The sequence below is a fragment of the Sparus aurata genome, chromosome 9, assembly GCF_900880675.1.
Source record: "Sparus aurata chromosome 9, fSpaAur1.1, whole genome shotgun sequence".
In the NCBI taxonomy this organism is placed as follows: Eukaryota; Metazoa; Chordata; class Actinopteri; order Spariformes; family Sparidae; genus Sparus; species Sparus aurata.
In genome coordinates, this window is record NC_044195.1 from 5,826,321 (window position 1) to 5,834,112 (window position 7,792).

A 7,792-nucleotide genomic window follows, 5' to 3' on the forward strand; every position below is an offset into this window, starting at 1 on the left:
CTGTTTTTCCTGTTAGCAGTGATTCATAGTTACTAGCCAGTTACTCACTAGTTTAACCCTTGTAATTGCTAACACTGGTTGAATGACTAGATGGGACACAGATAGCATTACAGAACCCACAGTCAGTTAGCTACTAGCCTACGTTCACTACACCAACACCTTAATAACACTTTTCCATAGTAGAATGGGTGTTAATGTTAGGCTAGGAGGCTTGCATTGTGTGGGTAGTTAGCTAACTAACAACAGCCTAGCAGCTAGGCTAGGCTGTTGATAGTTAGCTAAGTCTTTTTCAGTGGCATTTTCTGTCTACAAAGCAGAAACACGGGCAAAAATGTTGAGACCAAACAAAATACTAATGTGAGGATTTACTGTCATGATATCCTGGTGTATTTACATCAGCACTGTCTGCAACTGCCAGCCTGATATCTCACTGTCAGTCCAGCTATCTTGCAGCAACTCTGCAACACAGCGTGTCTTCTTCATGAGAGGTGAACCAGAGCAGCCAGCAAGCTGCTGCATTGACGGCCTGATGACAGGAAGTGATATGTCATGTTAAGATTAGGCTAGCAAATGTCATGTCCCACATAAGGTGAAGACGATCAATAAATTGACTTCAAGTGATTCACATTCTCCCCTTTTCTGTCAAAGTGTCAAACTTGTGTATGTGTGTACGCAACAGGCGAGGAAAACGTTTGATACTAGAGCAGCAGATTGCTCCGTCATTTGGCTCTGACAGAGCCTGTTAATAAATGAATGAATTAAAAAAAATGTTTTATCTGAATGTAAATGTCCTCTAATGTTGACTTTATTTCAAGATCCACAGCTGTGGGTGTTTCTGAGCAATATTGGCAAATTATTTCATTAAGAATATAGAATAATTATTACACTGGCTTTTTGTCAATCAAATAGATTTCTTTCTCTATGTATCAGAAAACAGTTATTATAATGTGGACTCAGAGGGGATAATGCCTCTCTTCCCTAGAGAAGTCCAGGCTGCTCAATATTCCAAATATAAATCCCATTACTGGCTGGCTGTGTTGTATTTGGATTGGCTCCATACATTAGGGCAGTTCAACCACCAGAAAAGGCACAGAAAAAAGCAAAATGAGCTGGACACAGAGAAACTGACTGACTAAACAACCCTCATGTCCTCACAAAGGGGATTATTTTTTTCTTTCTATGAAGACTTTTAAAGTTGTTAGCCTTGTTAGAGTTCTGTTGCTGTTAGGTCCATCGATGTTGATGCCACCCAAACACTGTTGCGGACCAAGTACACCCCCTAAGATTTCTCAGCTAAACTATGCATTGCTACGAGAAGATCAATGTCACTCACATCACTTGCCAGTGATTTTAATGTTGTGGCAGATCTGTGTATAATCCATCCAGCGGTTTCTGGGCCTGCCTGTATCCTCCCAGTCAGTTGGGCCTGGAAAACCTCCAAAGGAATCAAGGAGACATCCTAATGAGATACTTCAGCTGGCTCCTTTTGACCCAAGGGAGCAGTAGCTCTCCACGGATATCCAAGCTCCTCACATTACCTCTATGGCTGAGCTCAGCCACCCGATGGAGGACATTAATTTTTGCTGCTTGTATCTGCAATCTAATTTTTTCAGGCCAAAGGTGATGGTTGGATCGTAGATGGACTAGCAAACTGAGAGTTTGCCTTCCAGATCAGCTCCGTCTTCACACCAGTGCTCTAGTACAATGCCTGCAGTATTGCTGACACTGCACCAAATTGCTAGTCTGTGTCAAATCTATCTTTATGTCACTTGTGAGCAGAACCCCAAGATACTTCTCTAATACTCTGCTGCAAACTGCTCCAGTGCCTCTAGAGGCAGAAGACTGAAGACTGAAGAAGCAAGTAGAACCACTTTATCTGCAAAAAGCAGAGACTTAATCCTGAGGTTTTAAAACTGGACACTCTCCTCACCATGACATGAGATCCTGTCCATAAATATCACAACTTGTACTGGGATGGACAACTCTGGTGGAGTAAAACACCCACCAGAAACATACTTAGTGCTGAGTACACAGACACAGCTCTCACTTTGGTTATATATGGACGGGGAAGCCAGTAGCCATGGGCCCAGTTCACCATTCTCCCACCGTCCCCCTCACAGTACTCTGGGGGAAATGGTCGGCCTTCTAAAGTCCACAAAACACATGTAGACTGGATGGGCAAATCCCCATGAACCTAAAGCAAACCCACAAGAGTGGAGAGTTGGTCTGCTGTTTCACAACCACACTGGAATCTGCATTGTTCCTTACAAATCCAAGGTCTGTCTATCGATCCAATTTCCTTTCCAGTACACTTAGATAAGCTTTCCTAGAAAGGCCGAGCAGTGTGATACTCTGATAATTAGAGCATACCCTCTACTGGGCCTTCTTGAAGATGGGGACTACCACCCTGGTATGCCACTACAAAGGTATTGTCCCTGACCCCCACATGACACTAAAGATGTGTGTCATCAAGACAGCCTGACAATGTCCAGAACCTTCAGCATCTAAGGGTGAAGCTCATCCAACCCTGGCAGCTTGCTGCTGAGGAGCACAGTAACCTCTGCCAGGGATATGGACAAGTTTTCTTCAGAACTTCCTTGAGGCAGACTGAAAGTCTATTTCCATAGAATCCTCCCACACCCCGGTTTTAACTTCAGCAACCTCTGAGGCTGCAGCCCTTCTGACCTCCATGTACCTCTCTACTGCTTCAGGTAAGCCCTAGGCCAACCAAACCCAAAAGGTCTAATTATTCAACTTGACGGCCCCTTTGTCCACCTGTTGTTTTTTAGGTTGCTGCTATGACAGGCAACAATGGCCTTCTGACCACAGCTCTGGTGGGATCCACAGATGAAGTTGTTCATTGTGGATTTCAAAATGGACTCCAGAATTCCCATCACATCTAGGTGCAAAGACTGCCAAGAGACACAGCCTTGAGTTACTATTGGTCATGGTGACAACCATGCAGTCAAAACTCCAGCTCCTTCTTTTGTTCACTCTCTTTCCCCATGGGGCTATCTGCTATCTGCCCATAGCTGCAGTTCCAGCAGGCCCACAGAACCGTTCCCCGCAGCAATGACGTGAGGTCCTGCTAGTACCACAGCTCAGTTAGAACCAGCAGCTGTGACACAAAGCTTGCCGCTAACTCAACAATCTGGGGAACACTCCTTTCCCGCTCGTTACCCCTGCAAAGGAAAGGAGAGACCAGTTTCCTTCATCCACCTTATTTCATCAGACATAGAGGACAGCACTGTTCAACATAGGATTACAGCGTTCTTCTGCTTAGCTCATCAGCTAAGGAACCACAAGCACCTTTTCTACGAAGACTAGTATCATTGAACTGGGCCTAGTTAGAACACAGCATAGCATAGCACGATTAAGTACAGGACTGTTTCACTCTGGTTGATTTAATGCACTTGCGTTCAATCTATATGTATGTTCAATGTTTGGGTGTTTTTGTGATCTCAGGTCAGGTTATTGATACTTTGCTTTGCTACACAACAAATTTGATGTTAGCTGAATTATGCTTCACACAGACTCACGGTCTTTGCATGCAGCTAACCATCTTCTCTAACCTGGCATCACGTCACTCCCACACATCATCAGCCTGGACACAACCCAACTACATGTGATATCAGTCAACTAATGGTGTGAGCACCACTATTGTTTCTTTGTTTCTCCCCATCAAAGAAACAATTGGTGATCCACCATTTTGGATCTGAGTCCAACCCTCATCGGCCGTAGCGTAGTCCCCATTGATCAACCATTTTCTTTGTAGTCTTTCTTTGTCCATGCCATGCGGCATGGCTCTTTGAACCCTAGTGGTTGATCTTATTATTTATTTTTTTATTCATTTATAATTATCCCTGCTAATCATTACTTATTGAACCATCAGATGATGATCAGTTAACTGGCCAAGACATATGGCCGCAGATATGATGACATGGCCCTGTTCTTTTCTTCTTTCTGCTGCCAGAAAAACACATTTTTCATTATTTCTATCTTAGTGTTAACTCTGAACTCAATAGTTAGAAGATGGTTTTAGATGAACTCACCTTGTCTGAGGCCTATTCAATAATCCTCCATGTGTATGACTTTCCAGAAATGACTGCCAGCTGATGGAGGAATGAAAAGCTTGATGTCAAGGCCACAGTGCAAAAAAAACTAATCCACTCTTTTCAGTAATTGAGTTGTCAGCCACTTCCCAGCCGTGAGTGTGCTCCACTATGAAGTGTGCGCAAATGTTACCAATGGTTCTGGAGAGCGTCCCTGACTGATTTTTGTGAACTCTTTGATTCACACATTGTGGGGGATGTGTTCATGTAGATGAATGGAGCTCAGATGAGTAGGCTGGACAGACTGGGAAGTGAATGACTACTGCTGCTATTATTTTCCATGTGCAATCCAGGATGAAAGAAATCAGTCATGTTAGTGGATAAAAAACAGCTGAGCATGCTCAAGAGCCAAACAAATGGAATGTAAAATGTTTCTTGCAGTTATTCTTCTTCACTGCTCATGCAGCTGCCTTGCAATATTGAAGCTACTGCATCTGTCTTTAGACCATTTATCACACACACACACCCACCAACCCACCCACACACGTACACACACACACACACACACACACAAGCACACACATTAAACATTTCCTGTTTTGGAGTTGTTCTATTGATTGTGATTGTGTATATGTGTGTGAGACACTGCCTGTGTGGGTGGTGTGCATGTGATGCATGTGTGGTTCTAAGTTGTGTGTACACCAGTTATTTCCATGTAAATAACTGTCCATGACTGAAACTGTAACGATACCTATGGTGAAACTGTGCGGTTGTGACGTATCAGTTATGCAGCTCTGTGAGATAAAGACAAAACGTGAAGTTGGGGGAAGTGAAACAACAGCCTGTGGTGCAGAGCCTTTCTTACTGAACAACTACAATTACAGAGGGTCTCTGGAAACAAAGAATCAGGGTTTGCAGCAGTAGATGGATCCTCTACCGTTTTTTTCTCCCTCTTAGCAGGTGTCACATGAAACTGACTGACTTGTAACCTTCAAACCGTCTATCAGAGCTTTAAATCTACTCACAAACCCCTCTTGAAGCCGCACTGCATTTCTACTGTATGAATCTTTGATGTTGCAACTGCTGTTTTTCCCTGTGATGAAACAAGTTCATGTCCTCTTATCTCATCTCATCACTTGGACAGTTAAAAGCCACCTGTGTCCGAGCCCACATGACACGCCCACTCAGCTTTGATAAATGAAAAAACAGTCAGAGAAACTATAGAGGAGGTTTCTTATTCCTATTTAAGTTATTTTTCTCATTTCAGAGATGATTAGTTTCTTAACTGAAGACAGTTATTTTCCTGTCATTATGTTCCCCAATAATTGACCTGTGTGTACGCAAGAAATGATTGCATGTGTCAAAACAGTCAATTGTATTCTAACAATAATGGTTCTTCTTCTTGTGTCTCATAGAAAATAGAAAGAAGAGAAATAATAATGAACATTTGTTAAAGTTATGTTCAGGCACTCACAGCACTTGGTTAGGAAGGATTACAGTCTTGGTTAAAGGGATAGTTTGACACTTTGTATAATACTGTCATTTGTTTAATTTGCCAAAAGTTGGATGACGATATTTATGAGGCTCTCAAGTCTATATACAAAAATGAGACCACACAAAGTTAGCATGCCCTAGCTTAATCCAACGTTTACACTTTAACAACTCTCAATGTGTCTTCTATGGCAGCAAACAGAAGAAAAGAAAAACTAAATCTGACTATACCATTCCTGCTAATCAACAAATTACGGACACACACAGTTTATGAAAAAAGGAGCATTTCGCAGCTAATGAGGCAGCTATGCAGGCTGTGAAAGCAACAAGTATTGGGTTATTTCAGGCAGCATTATCCTCCCTTCTATGGTCTCTGTATTTCTGTTTTCAAAACCCTCCTACAGGAAACAGCAACAACAACATAGCCAACAACCTACATACTTAAAATGTTTGCTGAAAACCTGGTTGCTAAGAGTATGAATGATCCAGCTAGCAGCTCTTACCTTTTTCATTTGTTAAGATTTTGCCATTTTAATACCAGGGCTCTCTCCCAAGGACATTGTATTAAATCTACACACAGCATTGGAGGTGGAGTTCTGTTCATTCCTATGAAAACTGCTGAGTTTCACCCAGATATTCCGTTTTGTGAGGCCCATGGGTAAACTTGAGACCTCCGCTAACCAAGCTGTCAAGCTACTAGTTTAATGCCTAGCTAACTTGAATGGCGATAAAATAACAGTGCGACTCTCCTAGACTTTTCAACATTTTACTGGACCAAACGGCTCAAATTATGACAGCAAAGTCATAGTCAAAGTCATTATGGGGTGGTTGTGACACTCAAAAACGTTTAAATAACAGCTGCTCCACGATATAACTTACCCAACAACAAGCTCTTTAAGTTCTTGTCCACTCTGAAATGTAGTTTCTGTTTGGCCAGAGTGCTTGCTTCACTGGCAGTGGATGGCTCATTTCCAGCATTGTGTTTTTTTTCACGTTGCTGTGCTGCCCTATCAGATGCTTCAGCTATTTACATGCTTTATTTTCTATTTTCTATTCTTAACTCTTTTATGTTTAAATAAGAAAAACTCACTTAGACACAGCTATCTCCCCTATCGTTCAGCTATTTGGCCAGGAATCATGTTGACATGCCCTGACCTGCCACACGTTCACCCTCAAAATCCTTTACCACTTCCTCTATTTGACTTCCATACGATACAAAAACATTTCTATACTGGAAAAAAAAGGTCCAGGAATCACAAAGAATGTTGTCAAGTAATTGGTATACAAACACAACTGTACAGTGTTTTGTTGTGCCACGGTTTCAATTCTAAAATAAAAATCAATCAAATAGCTTTCACTTTATATTATTGAATTCAAAGGCAGTGTCAGCCTCCACCCGACTCCCCCTGGGAATAACACAACAAAATTAGCAAACCAGCACAGCCACACTTCCAAACATGTATCCTGTGTGTAGGAAGATCAACTGACTGGTTAGAAAATGTCAGAGATGTTAGAACTCCTTTATTGATTTGCTGACAAAGCAGATTTCAAAATGTTGTTGTTGATTGTTGAAGCACTGAAGGATGGCACTGTATATGTTGTTGAACTCTGGAGTAATTTTTAGTGAAAATTAGTTGAGCCACAAAAATGATGTCAAACTGTAAAAGATGCAAGCCTAACAATAGCATAACTGTGAGTCATCCTGTTTGTCTTCTTACAGTATGCTGAGGGCCGTTGCTGTGGCAGTCAACGCCCCTCCTCATCATTTACGGTGTCTGATATCCACATTTCAATTGGTGGAATGCGACTTTATCCCCATCAAGTGACCCTTGCCTTTACAGTTGCATCATCATCTCTGACATTCAACAGGCCCTTTCCTTCGCTGACTGCCTTGAAAACCCACCAACCAGTGCTCCAGAGTTATCAGTGAATGTCAGACATACTTTGGGAAGTGGTAGAAACTTGGAGCGAATTGTATTTTTCTCCTCCAACACAATCACATTCCTCTGAGCCACTTAGAAGAACCAAGGAAGCAGGAGAGCCAATTTCCCTTTTAAGATTAGTTCATGCCCTGTAAGTATTGCTTGTCCTTCCACAGAGTTCCCACCGTGAGGACGGTCCCATCTTTGGGTTGTGGCTTCAACCTCTGCTCATTGCTTCTTTTCTTAGAATCCCGACTCTCTGCTGCTTTGTTAGACTGCTTTTGAACAAGGAGCACCATTGAAATTGTATTCACTGAAATTGACAAC

General features: G+C 42.2%; 1 long non-coding RNA gene across 1 annotated transcript in view; it reads right to left on the bottom strand.

Annotated features, from left to right (window-relative positions):
- Positions 1-298: 298 nt before the first annotated feature.
- Positions 299-7,792, bottom strand: part of LOC115588043 (uncharacterized) — a 12,669-nt gene continuing 5,175 nt past the window's right edge. Inside the window, exons 2-3 of the long non-coding RNA XR_003985270.1 lie at positions 4,053-4,112; positions 299-526 (exon numbers count right to left, since the gene is read on the bottom strand). This is a non-coding gene — a long non-coding RNA (uncharacterized LOC115588043). The remainder of the gene's footprint in view (positions 527-4,052; positions 4,113-7,792) is intronic.